We start from the raw sequence: 25,264 nt of genomic DNA, 5'->3' as shown, positions 1-25,264 counted from the left end.
TGAGAAAAACAGTCTGGTAGTTTTTCAGACAGTTTAAACATAGAGTAATAGAGATTTTGTCTTTTTTTTTTTTTGCCAAATTCATGGCACACAGATGGCTCTGAAAAATATTTGTGAATGAATAAATGTTCTGGAGGAGGTGGAATTTCTTTTTATAAATGCAATATATGTTCATAACCTCACCCTCCCAGAAAAAGCATATAAGGATGGGAAATGCCAAGTAAATATTTTCTCATTCCCTAATCCCACTCTATAGCTATATTGACTGATCCATGAGATTTTCACTAAAGCAATGATGTCCAGACAACCAGCTTCTTATTTGCAACAGCTAGAGTAATTCCTGGATTTGTTACCTATTTTCTTAGAAGCACCCTAGAGTTTAGAGGTTAAGGAAATCTCGAAAGATATGCTTAGGGCCAGGGCCAGATATGTGTCCCCCCTCTATATTGCAGTTCACTCCCCAAATTCCTAACTCAACCAAAACTAAAAGGCATAGTTAGATAAAGGGTTTATACCATCGTATAAACTTAAGTATGGTCACTGCTGGGAAGTAATCCCAAATTCAACATTTAGTCATGTACAGAAACAAAACAAAAATAATATAGTTTTAGACTTAGAATAGAACATTTCAATTAAAGTCAATTTATGGGCAAAAATGACAAATTCAACTCATTCATTTATTTTTGCATCCTATTAAAACCCTATTAAGAAAATAATAAAGGAGGTGGCCCACTGAGTGGCTGTCAGTTGAGCGTCCTATTCTTGGTTTAGGCTCTGGTCACCATCTCATGGTTGTGGGATTAAGCCCAGCATCAGGCTCAGTGTTCAGTGCAGAGTCAGTTTCGGATGGTCTCTCCCTCTCATTCACTCTCTCTCAAATAAATAAATAAAATATTTTTAAAAAAGAAAAGAAAAGAAAGGGATTTAAAAATTTTTTTAAGATTATTTATTTATTCTTTATTTGACAGAGAGAGAGACAGCGAGAGAGGAACATAAGCAAAGGGAGTGAGAGAGGAGGAAGCAGGCTCCCTGCTGAGCAGAGAGCCCGATGTGGGGCTCGATCCCAGAACCCTGGGATCATGACCTGAGCCGAAGGCAGAGGCTTTAACCCACTGAGCCACCCAGGCGCCCCGGAACACAGTCTTATAAAATAATAAATCAATTGTTTAACTATGATAGTGGCTACATCACTAGGAACACTGATCTTAGTCTCTCTCATATTCCCAAACTACCCCTCATTCACAACACTGTCAGACAAATGTCTCTCCTTAATACGTAATCACTGCTTCAAACTTATGTGGGGGTTCTTTAATGCCTGCCCTAAAAAACTATAAATTTTCTGTTTGACATTCAAGGTCTACAAGACCTGGTCCCATTCACCTCTGCAGTTTGACTTTCAGTGACCTCTACCACTACACTTGTACTCCAATCTAGGGGATTTCTTTATTATACCCTACTCTCAACATGCACCTTTGCATCTCAGTGTTTTGCTTTTCAGGCTTTTCCTGGCTGGAATTCCCTTCCTTGACATTTTCTCTTATTTAAATTCCTACTTGTCCTTTAAGGCTGAGAGTCTACCTTCTCTATTATCTTCTCTCCCAGATACATCAGAGAAAGTTGGCCTTTGCATTTGTTAAAGTTTTGGGATTTGTGGTCATATAACTTGGCATTTTGTTATTTGCTTTATTTTTTTATATGCTGGCTGTGACTCCTTTCCAAGCAGACTCTCACTTTCTGGAGAACAGGTTAACTCTACCATGCACTCCTCCAGATCCCCTCTACTTTTACTTTCTGCATTAGTTATAATTATTTTGGTTGCAAGTGACAGAACCCCAATTCAAATTAGCTAAACAAAAAAGAGATTATTTTGCCTAATATAAATAAAGAATCTATGGGTAAAGTAGGATTTAGAAGTACATTTGAACCTGGGTGTTTAAACAACATCATCACAAATCGGTTTCTCAACATCTCTCTCTCTTTTTTTTTTTTTTTAAGGATTTTATGTATTTGACAGACAGAGATCACAAGCAGGCAGAGAGGCAGGCAAAGAGAGGGAGGGGGAAGCAGGCTCCCTGGCGAGCAGAGAACCCGACGCAGGACTCGATCCCAGCACGCCAGGATCACGACCCCAGCCGAAGGCAGAGGCTTAACCCACTGAGCCACCCAGGCGCCCCGGTTTCTCACCATCTCTTGACCCTGATTTTCTCTGAGAGAATGAGGTCAGACAGCTTCTTCCCAAGTATTAGCAAAGGTGGCCCCTAAAAACTTGGAACTTGTATCTGAACAACTTAGTAAGCTAAGAATGCATATTATTCTCCATTGCTCTAGGAAGAGAGCCAAGGCTGACTGTCATTATAGAGTCACACATACTCACTGCTGAACCAGTTACAGCAACTCTTATTAATTAGGTCTGGGTCACAGGATCAAGTCTTGAACCAGGGAGCTGGTCTCTGGTAGTCAGAGAACACACCTACTGAGAATGGCGCTGGGAAGCTTTTCCTATAGGAAAATCCAGATATCATTACCTGAAGAAGGGGAAATGATTCTGGGCAGGCAAAAATAGCCAGTGTCTGCCATACACATTCCATCTCCCATGTCATTTAGAACATTCTAAAAATCTCTTTCAAATACTCAAAAAACATCAAATTTCTTGGGGCGCCTGGGTGGCTCAGTCGGTTGGTCCTCTGCACTGCGCTGGGGCCCTGATCTCAGGGTCCTGGGATCAAGTTTCCCCATGGGGCTCCTTGCTTAGTGGGGAGTCTGCTTCTCCCTATGCCTGCCCCTCCCCCACCCACCCATGTGGGCGCGCTCTCTCAAAAAAATAAAAATAAAATCTTCAAAAAAATAAACTTTCTTGAACTGCCAAATTGTATTTTATTTTTGACATACTGCAGTAAAGACGGGGGTGGGCGTCCTGAAGACTGGAGAGTCCTCCTTTCATTCTCCTTATGTAAACACTGGAAACAAGGCAAGAATACCTTGCGATAAAGTAATATCACCAAACGAATCCTCTTCCGTCTTTGACTATGGCAGATTTGAAAGGGGCTGTTAATGCCCTTATAAGCATCTTAATTAATCCTAGCACTTTGTTCTTGTTTCCTGTGCCCTTTGTTAGACACTGACCAGCTTCAAGAATACAGACATTCATATGGTAAAGAATTCCAAAAGAAAACAAATTTAGTGATAAGTCATAATGACCTAGTTATAAAAACTGACAAGAATTTAGCTTTTGTATTTACCCACCATTATAGAAGCAAACACTATTTTATTTCTATTCTCTTCAGATGTTGTCAGAATCTCCCGCCCCGCTCTCTCCTCAGGCAATTAGCAGAAATAAGATGGATTTTTAAAAGAGAATAAACAGAACGTTTAATGAAAGGTTTTTGCAGAACCTGAGTTTGGGAAGGGAAGCAGGGAAATAAAGGTTTTGGGAAAGGCAGGGAGGAGGATTCTCTAGCCTTCCATATCAAAGAGAAACCAATACTTTAAGCCCAGAGCCTGGAATTCTCTTGGGACTCCATACAGACCAGCATCTGCCACCGTAATTGCAAAAGGTGTTATCTGACAGACCTGAAGCTACAATGTTAGACTATGGGTGTGAAACAAAACAAAATTTTACTTTCTTAACATCCTTTAAATAGGTGTTACTTCCCTTAATAGCACTGTTGTGTTTGGCGGGAGGAAGAAGGGAAACCTAAATCCTCATTCAATAGCTTTAATATTGTTCCGAGTATTATTTTTAAGCCTATATGTTTTTTCCTCTAAAGTCCTCTAACTTCTTAAAGGCCCAAGTTTCACAAAGATTTTTTTTCCTTCTTATTTAGATGGAGTATTTTTTTTAACTTATCTATTATTAGAAACACCTAACAGTTATTAGAAGTTCTTTAGATCTTGCCTAGAGAATGCATAAGTCAAAATTCTAAATTTAAGTTGTCTTATAATCAAGACAAAATGAATTTCCCTTTAATATCTGTGGCACCTAGTTTCCAAGTATGTTTGGCTTTGGTGAGACTAAATATCACAACTAAGATAGTGAGGAAGAAAAGCTGTATTTGGTGATCAAACCTAAGTTTAATTTAAACATTTTCCCTGGGAGTAAAGTAAGGGATAAAAAATTAAGGTATACATGTCTATAATTATGGCTACAATTTAAATGGATAATATTTCAGTTTTCAGGGACACTTCAATCTAGTGGCCAACATTTCCTAAATAAATAAAACAAGCCTCCTGGAAAATAACAGAATTTAAGAGGAAAGCTCTGCAAATACAACAATGAATTAATTATTGCTAATTATATATCTGTATGGTAATAACTACAGTCATAAACTGACCTGATCATCCATTGCACAACCCCTCTATGGGCCCAACACACGGTCGCCTTATCTTACATGTTCTCATCTGCCCTTTGGCATTTGGTCATGTTGGGATCTTGAGGTGCTACTCTTTTTTCTTTAAGATTTTATTTATTTATTTATATATTTGAGAAAGAGAGAGACATAGCAAGAGAGAGCATAAGCAGGGAGCAGAGGGGGAAGCAGGCTCCCTGCTTAGCAGAGAACCCAATGTGGGGCCCAATACCAGGACCCTGAGATCATGACCTGAGCTGAAGGCAGAGGCTCAACCAACTGAGCTACCAGGTGCCCCTCATGTTTCTTTTTAAACTAGTTTATTGAAGGGGACAGAAAATGCCAAAGAGTCGAAATCTCCCAAACACTTGAAGCCTGTAGGTTTTGTTTTTGTTCTTTTAGGATTTGTATTTGTTTATTTGTCAGAAAGAAAGAGCACAAGCAGGGGGAGTGGCAGGCCGAGGAAGAAGCAGGCTCCTTGCTGAGCAAGGAGCCTGATGGGCTCAGAGCCAAAGGCAGATGCTTAACCGACTGAGCCACCCAGGCATCCCAAATCTTGTAAGTTTTTCAAGATTTGGGGGAAAAGGCATAAAAGAAAATAGGTTAAAAACAAACAAACAAACTGGGTTAGTACATGTACTGTAATACTGGCTCTGTGACTTTAGGTAGTTACTTAACATTACTGATTTCAGTTCTCTCAACTGTAAGGCAGGATAGTAATACCTTATTCATAGGGTTGATGTGAACACTAAATGAATTAGATGAGGATACACAGAAAGTACCCAGTTTAGCAACTGACACAGAGAATATGTTAAACAAATGGTAGCCAATATAATGAAAAACATTAAAATAGGGAGGAAATATCTAAGGCAGGACTCCTATTTATAATGTAGACTACCATAATCTGGACAAGTTGTTCCCTACTTCCTTTATCCAATGCTGCGAGAAAAATTTTTTGAATAAAAATGAAAGCTTTTTTTTCCCTTTATGATTTTATACAAATACTAGAAAGCACTTTAAATTTGGAGGAAAAAAAAACCTCTATGCATTAACCATGATGCTTAAGCATTATTTTCAGATAATTATAGATGTATTTAATATTTCTTCTCTGTGCTAAACTTGAATCAAAGAACTTGATGAAAAATAAGTAGAATCAGAAGATCCTGAGAGACAAATGAAAATTGAAGATGATAGGGACACTTCATTCCAATCCCTTAAAATATGATTCTCAGTCTCTCTGTTCTATCAGGCAATGAAATACACATGTTATTTAGTTCTAGGCTGAAGGTTGATCTGCTAAATAAAGCTAAAAATAAATTTCCAGGAAAATTTAATAGATTGACCTACCCTATAGTGTATTCAGTAAATTTTATGGGAGAAATTACCCCTTTTTAAGGAAAGGAATAAAATTTGCTGTCTCTATCTCAATCACCATAGAGCAGAGGCTTGTTAGATGTTCAAAAAATGAATTGCAGAGACTGAACTGTTTGATTAAAATACGAAATTTTCAATTATTTGCAGAAGCTCCATTCAAGGTGTAACAAAAAGCATTATTGCCACAAAAGAAATACTTTCAAGACTCAGTGTTCTTTCACTAATACAAATAACCCCATTTTGGCAGTTCTGATCATTTAGAATCCAACAAAGAGAAGAACATTGTCAGTGACATCTGCTGTAATAGAAAGACAGTGATGTTGAATTCTCTTCCCTTGAAGTACTGATTTGGAGGGTTATGTGATGTTCCTGGGATCACAGTGGGTCGTGGTTCTTTTCAGTATGTGAACTTTTTTAGATTAGTTCAAATTTGTAAGGAGTTTTTACCTGAGGTTGCTCCTTAAGGGCTTCATGTAGAATACATTTAAAATGGAATAAGTCTTTTCCCAAACAGAGTTGAAGGCTCTTAGTGACTTAGCTGCTTGGGCAAAGAGAGCAGAAAGAAAGCTGCCTGTTGGTGACAGGCAGTAGCTTGGACCAGGGTGGTGGCAGAGGAGACGGAGATTAGAGATATATTTTGGTGGCAGAACCAATAGGCTTTGTTAATGATTTGCATTTAGAAGAGAGGAGAAAAGGAAAAAATCAAGAATGATCACCAAATTTTAGGTTAGAATAATTACATGAGACCATTTACAAAGCTGGTAAACTGGGAGATTTGTTTGAGAAGGAAATAAAAGTTAATATAGGGATGCCTGGGTGGCTTAGTTGGTTAAGCATCTGTCTTGGGCCAGGTCATGATCTCAGGGTCCTGGGATCAAATGTTGAGCCCCACATCAGGCTCACTGCTCAGTGGGGAGTCTTCTTGTCCTTCTCCCTCTGCCCCTCCCCTACTCATGCTGTCTCCCTCTCTCTCTGCTCTCTCTCTCTCAAAAGAAATAAATGAAATACTTTTTTAAAAAGTTAATATAATGGAGTCTTCCTCTGTATAAGAAATATTAAAAAAATACTTTTTAAAAAAACAATCAAATCACTATCAATACTTTGGTTTTTAAAGCGTGTTCTAAATATTTTCCCCTTGATACAGTATTGTTTTGGTATATTTCAGACCACCTTTAGGTTATTGAATACTTTGAAGTTTCTGTGCATAATCATAGTAAATCATAAAATATTTACTATTCTTATTGCAAAAGGTGAGAGAGTTTATATTTTGTGAAGGTAAGAAAAAAATGTAAAGACAACTTTCAGCCCTTTTCCCAAGTTCCATGTTTTCAAAGATAAAATTAATTACATATTTTTAAAAATTAATAAATTTCTTCTGATAATCAGCAAATACCAGCTAGTGGGCCGCAGTAAGCTAACTCATAAGAAATCGCTTAGCAGATTTTTTAAAATAAATTTGAATAGCTTTCGTTTTGACATTTAACCATTGTTGAATCTGCATCAGTCTAAAAAGTTGGTTTAGAGGAAAACTTTAGGCTGACAGATAGCTTGTTTTTTAAACCCTAAGATTCAACAAGGCAAAGGATAATTTTTTAAAACCAGGGTTTAGCGGTAGAAGCCGGTGTTCATTTTTCCAAACAAAAGATCAGAGCGCCATCTAGTGTTCAATGGGAGAATCTGCAACTGACTACTGCGGGAACTCTTCGTCAACACGTCTCTAAGCGCCATGTTTCCAACAGTATTTGCTCGCTTTCTTTCTATCTTTGGGTAATTCTCATAATACTTCAAAGTTTTTTCATTATCTTTATATTTGTTATGACGTTCTGTAATCAGTGATCTTTGATGTTACCGTCGTAATTGTTTTAGGGCATCTGCCTATATGAGACATAGAACGTTAATTGACAAACGTTGTGTGTGCTCTGACCACTTAACCTACCTGTCATTTCCTGTCTCTCTCCCTCCCCTCGGGCCTCCGTAGTCCCCGACAATTCAACAAACTCAACAATATTGAAATTAAGCCAATTACTAATCTACAATGGCCTTGAAGTGTTCAAGTGAAAGGAAGAGGCGCATGTCTCACACTTTAAATCAAAAGCTAGAAATAATTAAGCTTAGTGAGGAAGGCATGTTAAAAACCATGCTAGGCTGCAAGCTAGGCCTCCTGTGCTAAATAGTAAGCCATGCTGTGAATGCAAAGGAAAAGTTCTTGAAGGAGTTAAAATCATGAACCCAGTGAACACAGCAGTGATAAGAAAGCAAAATAGCCTGATTGCTGAGATGGAGAAAGTTTGAGTGGTCTGGATAGAAGATCAGATGAACCACAACATTCCTTTAAGCCGAAGCCTAATCCAGAGCAAGGCCCTGACTCTTTGGTATTCTGGGAAGGCTGAGAGAGGTGAGGCAGCTGCAGGAGAGAAGTCTGAAGCTGGCAGAGTGTAGATCATGAAGTTTAAGGCAAGAAACCACCTCCATGACATCCACGTGCAAGGTGAAGCAGCAAGTGCTGATGGAGAAGCCACAGCAAGTGACCCAGAAGCTCTAACTAAAGTCATTGCTGAAGGTGACTACACTGACCAACAGATTTTCAATGTAGAAGAAACAACCTTCTATTGGAACAAGATGCCGTCTTGGCCTCTCACAGTTGGAGAGGAGAAGTCAATGCCCGACTTCAAAGCTTGAAAGGACAAGCTGACTGTCTTGTTAGGGGCTACTGCAGCTGGGGACTTTAAATTGAGGCCAAAGCTCCTCTGGCATTCTGATAATCCTAGGGCCCTGAAGAACTATGCTAAATCTCCTCTGCCTGTGTTCTAGAAATGAACAACAAAGCCTGGATGACAGCACATCTGGTTAAAACATGGTTTACTGGGTATTTTAAGGTCACTGTTTAGACCTACTGCTGAGAAAAGAAGGTTCCTTTCAAAATATTACTGCTCACTGACAATGCTCCTGGTCACCCAAGAGCTCTGATGGAGATGTACAATGAGATGAATGTGGTTGTCATACCTTCTAACTCAACATCCATTCTGCAGCCCATGGATCAAGGATTAATATTGACTTTCAATCTTAATATTGAAGAAATTTATTTCCCAAGGCTATAGCTGCCCTAGACAGTGGTTCCTCTGATGGATCTTGGGCAAAGTCAGATGAAAACCTTCTGGAAAGGATTCACCATCCTAGATGCCATTAAGAACATTGATGATTCGTGGGAAGAGGTCAAAATATCACCATTACCAGGAGTTTGGGAAAAGTTGATTCCAACCCTCATAGATGACTTTCAGGGGTGCAAGACTTCAGTGGAGGAAGTCACAGCAGAGATGAGGGAAACAGCAAGAGAAGCAGCATTAGAAGTGGAGCCTGAAGATGTGACTGAATTGCTGCAAGCCCAGGATAGAATATTCACAAGGTGAGAAGGTGTTTCTTATGGATGAGCACAGACAGTGATTTCTGGAGAAGGAACCTACTCCTGGTGAAGATTCCGTGAAGACTGTTGAAATGACAAAAAAGGATTTAGAATATTCCATAAACTGGGTGGATCAAGTAGCAGCAGGGTTTGAAGAGACTGACTCCAATTTTGAAAGAAGTTCTACTGTGGGCAAAGTGCTATCAAACAGCATCACATGTCACAGAGAAATCACTCATGAGGGGATTCACTCATGAAAAATCACTCGGGGGCACTTGGGTGGCTCAGTGGATTAAAGCCTCTGCCTTCAGCTCAGGTCATGATCTCAGGGTCCTGGGATTGAGCCCCGCCATCCCATCGGGCTCTCTGCTCAGCAGGGAGCCTTCCTCCTCATCTCTCTCTGCCTGCCTCTCTGCATACTTGTGATCTCTGTCTGTCAAATAAATAAATAAAATCTAAAAAAAAAAATCACTCGATGGGACAAATTTCATTGTCATGTTAAGATTTTACCACAGCCACCCAGCCTTCAACGATCCCCACCCTGATCAGTCAGGAGCCATCAACATGGAGGCAAGACCCTCCACAGCAGGAAGAGTATGGCTCCCTGAAAGCTCAGATGATGGTTAGTACTTTTCAGCAACAAAGTATTATTTAATTAAGCTTTGTACTTTTTTTTAGACATAATGCTATGACATACTGAATAGACTTTGTATATTTGTATATATATATATATATATATATATATATATAAAGCATAATGTAAACATAACTTTCATGTGCTGGGAAACCAAACATTTCATTTGACTCACTTTATCATGATTTTCTGCTTTATTGTGATAGTTTGGGGCCAAGGGGGCAATATCTCCAAGGTGTGACTGTATTTTTGTCATTTTACCCGCCTACAAGATATTGAATACAGCATAAGCATGAATGAGAAGGAGACAAATAAAAAAGGTTACTGCAGCAATCATCATCATCATCAAGAATAGGCGCATAATTTCTGAGAGCCTTGAGTCTCTAATGTGGTTTCAGAGATTCAGGAATGGCCTCCTGTAGTAGCTCCTGCCTGGACTGATACATAAAGAAAGGGGGAAAGTCACAGTGACAACAGCATGGGAAGAGCTCAAAAGACAGCAGTATGAGTCAAGGTAGAAAATCAAGTTACAGAATAATATTGTGGGACAAGCTCAATGGCTCCAGTGTAAAGCAGGGGACACTGAGCATCTGGAAGGGAAGCAGGAGAGGGAGGCAAAATTACAAGAAGAGTTTGTAATTTCTGCATAATGGGAAGCCACCTTAGAGACAGCCTTTCAGTTCAGATGGAGCTGTGGCATAAATGGAAGATGTCTAGGGACGAAGGGCTAAGACTAAAATTAGATGTTACTATAGTAGATGATGGTAGTAGCAAAGAGAAGATGATTTAATAATTACTAATTATTTGATTTAATAAATAATAAATAATTAGTAATTATTTATTAAATCACTGAGACCAAATCAATAATGGACTTGCTGGCTTGATTGTATATAAAAGGTGAAGGGCAAAGAGTCAATGATATCATCTTCTTTCTGAGGTCATGTAGATTCTATGTTCATTAATTACTATTTTTATTTATTTATTAAAGATTTATTTATTTGCTTATTTGAGAGAGAGAGAGAGAAAGAGAGCACGAGCAGGGGGAGGAGGAGAGAGAGAAAGAGAGCACGAGCAGGGGGAGGAGGAGAGAGAGAAAGAGAGCACGAGCAGGGGAGGAGGAGAGAGAGAAGCAGACTCCCCACTGAGCAGGGAGACCAAAGCAGGACTCGATCCCAGGACCCTGGGATCATGACCTGAGCTGAAGGCAGACTCTTAACTGACTGAGCCATCCATGTGCCCCTAATTAATAATTATAAATTATAAGAAAAACCATGGTTAGTGAGAAAGATGATTGATTTCATTTTGATAAGTTAACTTTGAGGTGCATGGGAAATAGCATTCTTGCCAAAGGCAGTTGAGTATCTGGTTCTTAATGCTTTAAGGAGAGATTCAAACAAGACATGTGAAATTAGGTTTATCAGCATAGAGGTGGTTGCTGAAACAATGGCTGTGAATAAGATTACCCAGGAAGGGTATCCAGTATAAATCAGGAGCATGGATGGAAAAGACATCATTAGTGGAAAAAAAAATTATTTGGAGTTGGATTTGTCTAAAATATATTAGAAAGAAAAGATACAATTTCTTCAAGATCGAAATGTAATTCACAGAAAGGATCAGTATTTTAGAGATTGTATTCTATGTATTTTACAAATACTACTGTAGTACCAAATGAATACATATTATATTTATTGTTATATTTATTAATTATATTAACCAGGATTCTTTCGCAAGAAATAGGAACTTTATCTAAACTAATGTAAGGAAAAGATTTCATTACCATGTAACCTGATGTCTCTGGGATGGACTGGCTCTAGGCACGGCTGGATCCAAATGCCATGTCTTCAGTGGGCTCTCTTTCTCTCTCTCTCTTTTTTTTTTTCAAGATTTTATTTATTTATTTGAGAGAGAGAGATCGAGAGAGAAAGAGAGAGAGAGAGAGAAACAAAGCACAAGCAGAGGGAGCTGCAGGCAGTGGGAGAAGCAGGCTCCCTGCCAAGCAAGGAGCCTGATGCAGGACTTGGTCCCAGGACCCCAGGATCATGACCTGAGCCAAAGGCAGATGCTTAACCAACTGAACCACCCACAAGTCCCTGGGCTCTCTTTATGTCTTAAGATAGTTTATTCTGTATTGACTTCATTTCCATGCAGAGACAAAAGAAATCATTGTAGAATTAATTTGAATATAAAACTAATGACAACAGAGAAACGAACAAAACCTTCTTTCCCACCATCATTTCATACTGACCTTCCCCAAAGAGTTCTAATTGGCTTGACTTCAATCGTGTGCCTATCACTTGAACCAGTCATGGTGTCTAGAGGGAGGATACATTCTGATACATTCTGAATTATGGCACATCCCAATAATAGTAAAGACAAAGTCCTATATGATTAGACAGCCCTCTCAGAATCACATAGGAAATCGTTTCCTCTAGAAACTCATACTTTAGTCATTAAAACTATTACCACAATAAGTTTAGTTAACACTATCCCCTCACATAGTTACAATGTTTTTTCTTATGATGAGAACTTTTAAGATCTACTCTTAGCAACTTTCAAATATACAATACAGTATTGTTAACTACAGTCACCATGCTGTACATTGTATCTTCAGAATTCATTTATCTTGTAATTGGAAATTTCTACCTTCTGATCACCTTCACCTATTTTTTCCACCCCAACTCCAACCCCTATCTTTGGCAACCACCTACAGGATTCCTGTTTCCATGACTTTGGTTGCTGTGTTTTTTAGATTCCACATACAAATGAGATGATACATTTATCTTTCTCTGTCTGACTTATTTCACTTGCATAATGCCCTCAAGCTTCATCTGTGTAGCAGGATTTCCTTTTCTTACTTTAATGTCTGAAAAATAGTCCATTATATATAGATATAGGTATAGATATATATATATATAATGTATTACACATATATATATACACACTACTTTCTTTACCATTCATCCACTGATGGGTGGTTCCCAGGTCATGGCTATTTTAAGTAATGCTGCAGTGAACATGGGATGCATGTATCTTATCAAAATAGTGATTTTATTTCCTTCAGATATATACTCAGAAGTGGAATCACTAGATTAAAATCTTGAAGTTCAAAATCAAAAACATCTTGGGGCACCTGAGTGGCTCAGGTGTTAAGCATCTGCCTTAGGCTCAGGTCGTGATCCTGGGGTTCTGGGATCGAGGCCTGCATTGGGCTCCCTACTTGGCAGAAAGGCTGCTTCTCTCTCTCTCACTTTCCCTGCTTGTGTTCCCTCTCTCGCTGTCTATCAAAAAATAAATAAAAATCTTAAAAAAAAAAATCAAAAACCTCTGACAGATTTGTCCCTTCACAATTATATTTTAGATCAAAAGTTAGTTTGTTTAGATAATAAATTGGGATGTTTTTTCTCCATTAGGAAATTGATGAAAAGTAGTGGGACAATGACGGACTAATAGATGAGGAATGTCGACAGAGACGTGGAAATTATGAAAAAGAGCCAAACATATATTCAATAATTGGAAAGTATAATTTCTTTTTCTTTTTAAGTTTTTATTTAATTATTTATTTAAGTGATCTCTATACCCCATGCAGGGCTCAAACTCATGACCCTGAGATCAAGGGTTGCATGCTCATGACCCCAAGATCAGGGTTCAGCCTGGATTCAAGTGTGATTCCAAGTGAAGGAGAGACCAAAGGAAGATTTGCTAGATGGACAGTCTGTGCAGTCTAATGGAGGCTTGGAAAGGACAGTAGAGAATCCTTGAACCAACGTCAGCCATCGGAAGTATCCTGTGTTTCCCAGGACCAGGTTTGCCTTTTTCCCTGCCACACATTCATGGCAAGTGTACCCTCAATGCAGATGCAGCAGTAGGTCCCAGAACACAGTGTGCATGTATGTCCGTATTACCTTACCTTTCACATTGCTCTCCATTGATGGATTTTCCTGGTTCACCACCACTAAGGCTTTCAGGAGCTGAGCTGCTGCCTTCTGCTAGAGACTTTCCTTGTTCCACCTGCCAAGGGTCACATTCTATTTGTCTGCCAGGTGGCAGTCAAGCCTGTCTTAAACCCTCATCTTACCTCGTGCTTTCTCAGACCACTCCTGATTTCACCTGTGTTACTCCAGGTGCCCCTCAAAGCAGACATTAAGAATGGGTGTGGGGGAAATGCTTCATATAGAAAATGGGAAGGGGACTCGGGGAGGCTGTGACAGCTGTCCTATCACACTATAAGTCTGACCTGGAGGGAAGGAGAGAAGGAAGGAACTTTAGATGTCATGGGGAGTCCTCAGAACAACGGGAGCCCTCACAGGGTCCCTCAGTGTTTGTACAGCAGCAACCCATGAGAAGTGTGGCCTAAGCACAAACAGGAATGAATTTTACAATATTTCACAATATAATAGCTCAGGTCCTCACTCAAGTATGCTCCTGGTAGCTGGTGGCCCGGGAGGATATTCTCATGACCACTACAGTCATGAATTTGAAAAGAGATCATTAGAAATTATACATCCTGGAAAAGGAAGGGAAATAAGATTGCAAATCATGAACATTACAAATAAAAAAAAATAATAATGGGACATTTGAAGTGATCTGATACAAGTGCAAATTGAGTCTCAGAATGAGAAAAGAAAGAGAATGGACCAAAAAAAGAGCTAAAGAAAAAACAGTTGAAATTTCCACAAATCTGTGAAAATAAATTACTTACCTACTCAAGAAGCTCAACACATTCCACCAAGATAAATAGAAAAATACAAGAAAGTCACAACTAAGTACATCATAGTCCAACTACCAAAAACTAAAGGAGATACCAAAAAGAAAAAACATTTTGTGTAGAGGTATTTCATCATGGAAATGATATTTCACAAGAAACAATAGATTCCAGAAGACATGGAAAAACATTTTTAAGGATTTATTTATTTACTTGAGAGAGAGAGAGCATGCAGCAGGGAGGGGCAGAGGAAGAGGGAGAAAGTTAATCAGACTCCATGTCGAGTGTGAAGACAGATGAGGGAGCCCAATGTGGGAGCCCAATGTGGGACTCAACCCATGACCCTGAGATCACAACCTGAGCCAAAACCAAGAGTCAGAAGGCTAACTGACCACAGCACCCAGGCGCCCTATTGGAAAAACATTTTTAAAGTGCATCTGGAAAAGTTTTGAATATGGGCACATGCTAAACCATAAAACAAGTCTCGTGAAATGTCAAAAAAATTGAAATTTTACAGAGTATGTTTCCTGGCCACAATGGAATTAAAGGAGGAAGTAACACTGTTTATTTACAAATGATAGGATGGTTTATACAGAAACATCAAAGTGAATGTACAAAAAACTAGAAGATTTAATATGTGAATTTAACAAGTTCATAGACTATAAGCTTAATATAAAAAATATTTCTTTTTACCAGCAAATAATTAGAAAATGAAATTTTAAGATACCATTTATAATAGTATGAAAAATGAACTACTTAAGATTAAATTTACAAAAATTGTGTAAGACTTCTACAGTGATAAATACAAACATTGATAAGAGATATTAAAGAAAATCTAGGGACACCTGGGTGGCTCAGTGGGTTAAGCATCTGCCTTTGGCTGAAGTCATGATCCCAGGGTCCTGAGATCAAGCCCTAGTGTGGGGCTCCTTGCTCAGTGGGGAGCCTGCTTCTCCCTCTCCCCCCGCCACTCCCCAGCTTATGCTTGCTTTCTCTCTTTCTGACAAATAAATAAAAAAACCCTTATTAAAAAAAAAGAGAAAATCTAAACAAGTGGAAGGTTATATCATGATCACACATTAGAAAATACAATATAATTAGATTAATAGTCTTCCAAAAGTGATCTTTGAATTCAACACAATTCTAGTAAATATCCGAACAGGCTTTTTTTCTAGGAATTGACAAGCTGATTCTAAAAATTTTTTGGAAATATAAAAGACCTACACTAACAGCCTTGAAAAAGAAGAAAGCTGGAAGCTACACGCTACCTCATCACAGGGCTGTTTAAAGCTGTGCTAATTTAGACTCTGTGGTAATGATGTAATGATTGATAAAGATTAAAGATAAAAAGATAAAATAATAAAGATAAAAAGATAAAAAATAGATAAAGGGAACGGAAACTGAAGCTAAGAAATAGACACACACCCACAGGGTCTGTTGATTTGCGACATAGTAGCCAAGGTAATTTGAAGTGGAAAGTAAAATCTTTTTTAGAAATGGTGCTGCACGAATTCTAGCTGCTTTGGCCTCTCCCAGCTGTCATTCCTGTCTCTCCAATCCAGTAAGACTCCTGGGGTCTGTCTGGATTCCTGACATCTCCACCACACTTGGAAACTGCCTAAAGAGACCTGGGACAATCTCATGGCTCATTGGATTGTTTCCATTCTGTCAGAGGCCACTGGCCTGGGCTGCCGGTTGTCTAATGTGTGAAAGCGGGCATTAAAGACATTTTTGTCCAGTTTTCTTCAGACCCAGTTACTCCATATGGTTGAAACAGAAGCTGATGTGCACTTTTAAGGGAGCTTCTGTCTGCCGTGTGAAGAACAGATTGTCATGAAGCAAACATGGAAGAAAGGAAAGCAGAGACCATTTGAGAAGTATTTGTAGCAGTCTAAGAAAGAAATGAAGGTGCTTAAATCAATGTGACAGGGGTGCCTGGGTGACTCAGTCAGTTAAGTGTCAGACAGTTGATTTGGGCTCAGGTCATGATTTCATGGTTGGTGAGATCTAGCCTCGCCTCCGGCTCTTGCTCAGCGGGGAGTCTGCCTGGAATTCTCTCTCCCTCTCTCTCTCCCTCTGCCATTTACTGAGAGGAGAAGATGAGGTATGAGAAGATTCAGGGTTGTTGGTTGTTTTGTTTTGTTTTGTTTTGTTTTGTTTTGATGGTGGGGGTGGAGCAGCAAGGAAGAAAAGAGTTCAAAACTTCCATTCTTTGTCTGGAAGTATAAAAAGGAAATTCAGGAATGGATTTTAAAAATATTTTTTTTTTCTTGGGGCGCCTGGCTGGCTCAGTCCGTGGAGCATGTGATCCTGATCTCAGGGTTGTGAGCTCAAGTCCCATGCTGGTCATGGAGTTCACTTGGAAAAAAATTAAAATTTTTTTCTTACATTTTTATCACATATTATATGTCTCTCTTTTCTAGAACATGAGCTTTTGGAAGAAAGAGTCATTGTCTTATTATTCTGATGTCCCATGCAATGCACACCATCATCCTTTAATGTGTGTATTTGTGTGTGAAACTAGGGGATCTGATCAACTTGGTGTCAGAGGTGGAGGAGCTGAGCATTCTGGATTACAGGAGGGGGTAAAGCAGAATCCCTGGAGGAGATCTAGAATACTCTGCTATTCATTCCTGGAAACCAACGTAGCCCAGTAAGGATAAAAAATGTGTACGAAATCATAAATACTCTGTGTTTATATAACCTTAGATGGAAATAATCAGAGAAGATGCCTTGTGATTTTGATATCATTTGTTTCTGTGAAGAATAAAAATCCTTCTTTGAATTGAAAACGCAGAGGTGAAGTGGAGAATGGGCCCAAGTATGTGTCTAATAACACGCCAACACATCTAAATACACTGCTTAAAAGCTTGTCTTTCTCGGCCCAAGTGCTATAGTTTATAACGGAGCTCCCACAGAGCTTTTCACGATTGTAGATGGCTTTATTTTATTTTTTTTAAGATTTTATTTATTTATTCGACAGAGAGAGATCACAAGTAGGCAGAGAAGCAGGCAGAGAGAGAGAGAGAGAGAGAAGCAGGCTCTCTGCCGAGCAGAGAGCCCGATGCGGGACTCGATCCCAGGACCCTGAGATCATGACCTGAGCCGAAGGCAGCGGCTTAACCCACTGAGCCACCCAGGCGCCCATAGATGGCTTTATTTTTATAATCTTTAGCTGCAGTGTTAAAAATGCCAAATCGACACTGCATTCTGTGGGGGTAGATGGGAGAAGAAAGGTAACCCTACATGGCAATAAGAGGCCCTATTGCCCAAAACTTTTGCTGTATTTGAAATGTTCAAAGGCTTGCTGTTTAGGTTAAAATACGGTCTTAAAAATAGCCATTAAAATTTGTTACATGTCTCACTGTGTGAGTTAGCACAGTAAGTAGGGAGAATGTACGCAGTCTTTAAAGCTGTTGTACTGTCTTGACTTACCAGTCTCGCGATCCTGGATAAGAGAGGCTTAACTTCTCTAAGCCTCAGGGTATTAATCTATGAAATGGGACTAATAATATCTATCACACTAGATTGTCATAAGGATTAAATCAATAATGAATGTAAAGTTCCTCTGAACAGTTCTTGGTGCCTTTAGTTGGCTAAGAATGAGCAGAGTATAATGAAAGAAGACCCTGGACAAGTACATTTTGATATGGTGGAAGGGACTGGAGATGCTTGAAGCATTGGGAGCCAACGCAGAAGGAAGGAAAGGGTCTTGGCTGAGAATGTTAGTGAACAGAGGGCATCATGGGGATTCTCAAAGGCCCTGGGAACACTCCAGAAGGAGGGATAGGACAAAATCACCACTAGAAGATGGGAAGCTGGTGCCAAAAAACCCCATGGTTACTTCAGACAGACCCAAGTAAATCTTTACCGAATCTTAACATAGGACAAAGAGTTCTTAAGTTTAGAAACAAGGGAGGAAATCATCTACACAAAGTTAATTATGTTCGACTACAAAAAAAAAAAATCTGAATTTCCCTACTTTAAAAACATTTAAAGAATTTTTAAATGAATAGAAACTTCATCAACAGAAATTATTTTTAAAGATCCCACTCAAGGCCTTCCGGGTAAAGACAGTAGTTACAGGCAGCCATCTACTTTTGCTCTTTCTCACCACCCTACTAAAACAACAGTGAAGGGGTGTCAGGAAGGCAGAAACTCACCAGGATGGAGAGAAGAGAGAAAGGAGATGATAGAAGCCAAGATTTTGAAGCTACAAAACAAATGGGGTGATACATGACTTACCCCCCCAAGTTCCCCAAAACAGAATCATCAGGCAGCAGCCCAGAAAGCTGACATTCATTCTAATTTACCCTACAGGATCTCTGGTGGGGTCCAGTAGTGGCAGCCTCTGGCACCTGTGGAGGTCGGGAAGTGGAATTAGAAAAGAGCAGGAAATAGGACAGCTGGTTGAGAATCGATTAAGTAATTCGACCCCGGGTCTCCTCCCTACTCCGTATTTGGGCCATTGGGGAGCCCTTGTGAGAATGGGGGTTTATTGTCAGGAGAGATGAGCACAGATGCCACCAAGTATAACTGTGAATGGAGCACATAGTACTGAAAACAGGTCCTGAGATACCTTGGCCTCTTCTCCCAATCAGCAACTGGCAGCCTTGTTTGTATGAAAGGAGACCAGAAAAGTGTTCAAGGAATTTGACCAAGCCCACTAAACCAGGACTAAAGAGACTGACAGTAGATATCCCCAACTACTCCATTGTGAAGTGTTCCCTTTCCCCTCCCTGCTCAGGCCCAGCAAGCAGATTTTTAGTTCCTTATTCTTGAGGAAATGAAAATAACCAGACATCCGAGGGAAGTCTCCAATATGGAAGAGAGAAACCAAAGACATAAGCAGAAAAAAAAGCAACTCAGAGGAAATGGACCATTTGAGAGAAAAAAAACACTTTTTGAAAGGAATGCTGTGGTTAATAGCCGGAGATAAGAAAAGATACCGCCAGTGAAACAAGAATAGCATACTGTTTTAGAAGAGTGCAGAGATCCCTCAAAGGAAAAAGAAAATCTCTTAAAACTAAAAACATGATAATGAGACTAAAAACTCAACAAAAGTGTTGAAAGAAAAAATTAAGGAAGTTTTCCAGTAAACAAGGTAAAAGACAGGCAGATGAAAAAATGGTAAAAGTGGATAGAAACTTTGGCAGTCCAGCCAGAAGTTCTAAAATCCAAATCATAGGAATCCAGAAATAGAGAAGAAAATGTAGAAGAGAGGGTTCGAAACAAAAAATCAATACAATGTCTCAGAACTGAAGCACATGAGGCTACAGATGAAAAGGGTCCATGACAGCACAGTACAATGGATCAAAAGAGGCTCACACCATGACTCATGTGATGGTTGATTTTGTGTGTCAACTTGGCTAGGGGGCAGGATGCCCAGGTGTGGAGTCCCTATTTTACACATCTGGTTTCCTAAACTTTGCAACCATTTTATTTTATTTTTATATGATTATATTCTGGGATAAATGTGGGTTTTGCTACAATTAAGATGTTAGTGTTTATATAGAAAGGAAAAGTGTTTTTTTTTTTTAAGCGTCATCAAATTGAAACTGAAGTTTGGAAGCAATAAAGTGATTATTATACTTTCCCCTAAAAACAGTTGGTTATCACGTTTTTAGAAATCACGAGCCTATTGACTGTGCGTCAAAACATGCCGAGACCTTTGGCATTTATTGTACTGAGAAGGACCTATTGTACCGTAGGGTGCCAAATTTATATAATCCTGTGAGTGTTCTTTCTATATGTGTTAAGCATCAAGGTGAAGTGCTATTACTATTAAAGATAGCCGAATGAGGAGCCATAAGCAGCTGGAACCAGAAAAAGAACTGTAACATTCACTTTCATTTTGCAGACAAGCTTGTTTTTCGGCAAGGACCTTTCTCACACGGAAGTCGTGCTACCGCTAGATGGCAGCACAGCGGAGCGCTGGTGGTCTGAAGTCAAGTCAGAACCAGGAAACTGGCTGGATGAGACCCCGTGAGCCTGGTGGACCGGAACTTAGAAGGGAGACTTACTCACTTTGCCTCCATCCATCCATCCATCCATCCATCCATCCATCCATCCATCCACCCATCCATCCATCCTTACACCCATCCATCCATCCTTACACCCACCCATCCATCCATCCACCCAATACGCACTGATTTTAAAAAGAACTCTTTATAACGATACAGTTGAATTTAAAACAATATTCCCCAAACCATATTTTAAAATCACAGAAGTTGACTAGACAGGAAAGAAACAGATTGAAGTACATTCCGCCTGCATGACTGGTGTAGATGGAGATGTCCAAAAATGAGCACTGCATGTTTTTATTTTTATTTTTTGTGGAAGAGAACTTTTTATCTCTTTTACGTACAGGAAATTCAACAGCATACACTTAGCCCAGTCTGGTGGCCAGTTCTTTAGCCTTTTTACCTTTTCCAGCGTGGCAATGCAAGCCACCGATTTAGGACCCAGAATCTTGCCTCCTTGGTGATGGCGGATCTCATCCTATCTGTCTTTGTAATTTGTCCTGATAGATTCTACCAGCTTAGCCAGAGCTCCTTTGTCTTCATAGTTAACCTGTGGGAAAGCCAGAACAGTGCATGTCTTCCTGGGGACCAAACACTCCAGCCTGGCCTTCCCTTCATAATGCAGTAGGGAACCCCCATCTTACAACACAGGACAGGCAAGAAGACAACCATTTTAATGGGATCCACATCGTGGACAATCACTACCAGCTGAGCCTTCTTGTTTTCCACCAAGGTGGTGACATATTAACCCCAGCTTGAAGGACAGGCGGCCTCTTAGTGGGGATATCTGCTTCGCCAGTAGCTTTCTTCTCAACCCCGGCCAACAATTCCTGCTTCCTCTATTACTTTGTGTCTGGTCTGTATCTGTGGGTGAGTGTAAGCAGTTGAGTAGCTGTTTGGCCGTACAAGGCTTGGGTGAACTGGTCAATCACATGAGGCACTTCGAGACATTTATAGGGAATAGCCCTTTGCCACTGAAGCCAGATGTAGCTATTTGACAAAACAAGTGAGGTCCCTTTTGGGCTGGATGTCCTGTCTGATGCCAAAATTCTTGGTCCTTTTCTCCAACAGAGGATTGACAACCTTCTTGGCCTCCTGCTTCTTCAGGACAGCAGGAGCCCAGGCTGCCTTCCTCCCCTTTGCCTTCTTTCCTTGTGGCATCTCAGAAGGCAGGAGGAGAGAGCAGCACTGAGTGTTTTTAAACACAAGGAATCAAGCATTAGGCTTGACTTAAAGAGGGAGGCTTGGGAGCTATTTCTTGAGATCAGAAATCGCAAACAATTCAAGGTCAAAGCTTTGGAATGGGAAGAAGTGAATAGTCATCAGAGTGGGGAACAAGTTGGTGTTGCGGGATTATGGGCAACTATTCCTTGCGGATCCGGCCGTTTTCGGGATCCATTTCATGAATACTTGCTGACAGAAGCGATTTGATACCCAGCATACCAATTTTTAACTGCTATAATTTTCCTTCCACACCATTGGAGAAAAGCATTTCATTTCTTTGCTCACACATTTGCCATTTGTGTACTTCCTTCCTGCTCTGTTTTCCCTAGCCTAAATTCCATCTACATCTGCCAGGAGTTTTCCCTTTGCTACTAAAAGATCTTGATATGGCTAACTCCAACACCAAGGAGAGAAGTGGGTTAGTCTTCCAATCCAACTTCTTTAGTTCGAACTGCCTTTTCAAGCACATACAAAAAGGCAAAATGTGGCATCCTGAAACGGTCAAAGTGTGATTTTTATTCTTCCTGTATATAGAGACAATGACACAGAAATAGCTTTGTCCTCTAGAGCAATGGCTTTTAAACCTTTTGAAATCTGACCTTTGATCAGAAATACATTTTACTCCACAGCTGTGCCAGCCCTGGGACTATCTGCTGTCAAATCCATTCCTTATTCTTCTCTTTTTCTGCCATGTTTCAAGGATGCTGATCCCAAGAGACTGTATTTCCAAGGCTCCCAGGTTATGGTGACTGACTTCTGGCTGGGTGCCACTCATGTGCAGCTCTGACACTGGTGGGTGATGGGAATGGAAAAGCGAGGATGATTCCCTCCATCTTTCTCTGCCTTGAGTGCACCTTTGACAGTGGCTGTGTCTTCCCTCTGGCTCCAGCTCCAGCCAAAATGTCCTACGATTTTAGCTTCTGCTGGATGACCGCAACTCTGGGACCCAACAACACTGTCACATCCCTATGTCCCTCCAGTCGAAAGGAATTAGTGGTTTCTGCCATTGTTGATCTCTGGGTTGTATCGTCTTCCCTTGTTTGGCTTCTCAGCTTTTTCATTATTTGTGTAACCAGTTTCCAGTTAAATTCCTTCCATTAAAAACACACACTGACCATGGTTTCCATTTTTCTGATATTTCATTATAGCACATATATATGCATGAAACAGAAGCAAATGCTTCCTTAACAATATTCCTTTCACTGTGTGCAATGACTCTGATATTTCCTATTCTATCTCACTTTTTTTTTTTTTTAAAGTAATTTCCATGACCAATGTGGAGCCCAAGATGGGGCTTGAGCTCATGACCCTGGGATCAAGACCCGAGCTGAGATCAAGAGTCAGATACTTAATCGCTAAACCACCCAGGTGCTCCTATTCTAGTTCACTTTTTAAAATGCCAATCACAACTCTATAAATGGAATTCACATCTCGCTGATGGGTTGTATCTTGCTAATGGAGATTTGAAAAACACTGCTTTAGAGACCATATTTATTTTTACTTTTTAAAAGTCTGGTTTACTGACTCATACACAGAAAATTCACCTTTTTAGGAACACATCATAAGAAGTTTGAAAATTATATACAGAATATTTTCATCATCTCCCAAAGTTCCCTTGTTCTCTCTCTTTTTTTTTTAAGATTTTTATTTATTTGTTTGACAGACCACAAATAGGCAGAGAGGCAGGCAGAGAGAGAGGGGGAAGCAGGCTCCCTGCCAAGCAGAGAGCCCGATGCGGGACTCGATCTGAGGACTCTGAGATCATGACCTGAGCTGAAGGCAGAGGCTTAGCCCACTGAGCCACCCAGGTGCCCCCCGCCTTGTTCTCTTTTGTAGTTAACCCCTCTCTCCATCCCGAGCCCCTAGTAAACCACCAATGTTTTTTTTGTTGTTGTTCTTGTAGTTTTATCTTTTCCAGAATGTCATATAAATAAAATCCTATAGTATAGAGTCTCTTGAATCTGGTTTCTTTCCCTTAGCACAGTGCTTTTTAAAGATTTTATTTATTTATTTATTTGTCAGAGAGAGAGAGAGAGAGAGAGAGTGCACAAGCAGGCAGAGTGGCAGGCAGAGGCGGAGAGAAGCAGACTCCCTGCTGAGCAAGCAGAGAGCCCGATGCGAGACTCGATCCCAGGACCCTGGGATCATGACCTGAGCTGAAGGCAGAGGCCCAACCGACTGAGCCACCCAGGCTTCCCAGCACAATGCTTTTTAGATTCATTTGTGTTGTTACATGTGTACATAGTTCATTCCTTTTTATTGCTGAATGATATTCTATTATCACATTAAAGCTTAGCAAATTCTTATGTTAACCTAAAATGTATATTTTACTTCTGCTATTTGTTTTGCAACCTGTTAGTCTGAAATCATGTAAAATCTTTGTGGTGGTCCTCACTGCTGGGCTCAACAGGGGTGGGAAATCATCACAGGACAACCTCAACAGTTTTCATGTTCAAAGACAAGAGAGTAATAGCTTGAGCTCTGGAGTCTTACTCTCTTGATTGAATTCTTTCTTTTAACTCTTGCTACTTCCTGATCTTGAGCAAATTACTTAACCTCCCTTAAATTATAGTTTCCTCATCTGTAAAATAAGATGGCAGCAATGGTATGTGTTTCACTGAATTCTTGTGGAGATAAAATGAGATGAAATGTGTAAAGCACTTACTGCAATGACTGGTGCCCATAAGTACAAGTAAATTAAAGTTTATGTCCTAGGGAAGCTGGCTATAATTTAGCCGGTCTAAAAAGTCAGGGGAAACAGTTTTTTTCAAGACTAACTCACTTTCTTTAAAACCCTGTCACTCAATTCTGAGCCTCTGAGAGCTGTGTCATTGCCAACCAATGATTCAGCCTGATTCAGTCCATGAGGTCAGGAAGAAATGTCTGGGAAGCCCAAATCTGAGGACAACCCATTGACTCTGGCACCTAACATCATCAAGTTAGCTGGTCATTGGACTTGATGACCACATCAGTGAGCTGGTCATCAGTGGGACTTGAAGTCCACATCTCTTCTATAAACTTTTCAATTCGTATTATGTTGGGTCTCCAACACATGTCTTAAAATGATGCAGATTGCATGCTACAATGGGAAGAATCCCAGATTGAAAGCCAGAACACTTTGGCATCGGGTCGAACCTACCACTTTTTATTGATGTGATCTTGAATAAGTCACTCACCATTTCTGTGCCTTGGTTTCTTCATCTGTAAATGGGTATATAATATGATTATTTTCCATAAGTATTCCTGAATCAACCATCATTTCCAATGATTTTAAAATTAAAATTTTGTTATTATTTTATATAAAAGTATATTTGATCATTCAAATGTGGCCATTCAGATTTGAATTACATGAACTCTTTGTGATATGATGAGTATGATGACTATTTCTGTGAAAGCATTTGTATTGCTTCTGTAATAAAGACTGATTGAGTTTATAAAACACTGTTCCACCGGACCCATGAATCTCAGTGTTTAATACTTACCAGGCATGCACATTCTAACAGCCTTTGTGTTCGTATAATGGACCAGTGAATTCTATTTGCTGCTGAGGTTTCAATCACA

The 25,264-nt window shown here is 39.8% G+C and overlaps 2 pseudogenes; one reads left to right on the top strand and one right to left on the bottom strand.

Annotated features, from left to right (window-relative positions):
• Nucleotides 1–7,755: 7,755 nt before the first annotated feature.
• LOC111142693 lies at nucleotides 7,756–20,445 on the top strand (annotated as a pseudogene).
• A 399-nt stretch (nucleotides 20,446–20,844) lies between these two features.
• On the bottom strand, nucleotides 20,845–21,640 carry LOC111142620 (annotated as a pseudogene).
• Between the last annotated feature and the right edge of the window lie 3,624 nt (nucleotides 21,641–25,264).

The sequence above is a fragment of the Enhydra lutris genome, unplaced genomic scaffold, assembly GCF_002288905.1.
Source record: "Enhydra lutris kenyoni isolate GAN:26980312 unplaced genomic scaffold, ASM228890v2 scaffoldscaffold8, whole genome shotgun sequence".
NCBI classification, from domain to species: Eukaryota; Metazoa; Chordata; class Mammalia; order Carnivora; family Mustelidae; genus Enhydra; species Enhydra lutris.
Note: the sequence above shows the minus strand (reverse complement) of the source record. Positions and strands in the feature narration are given on the sequence as shown.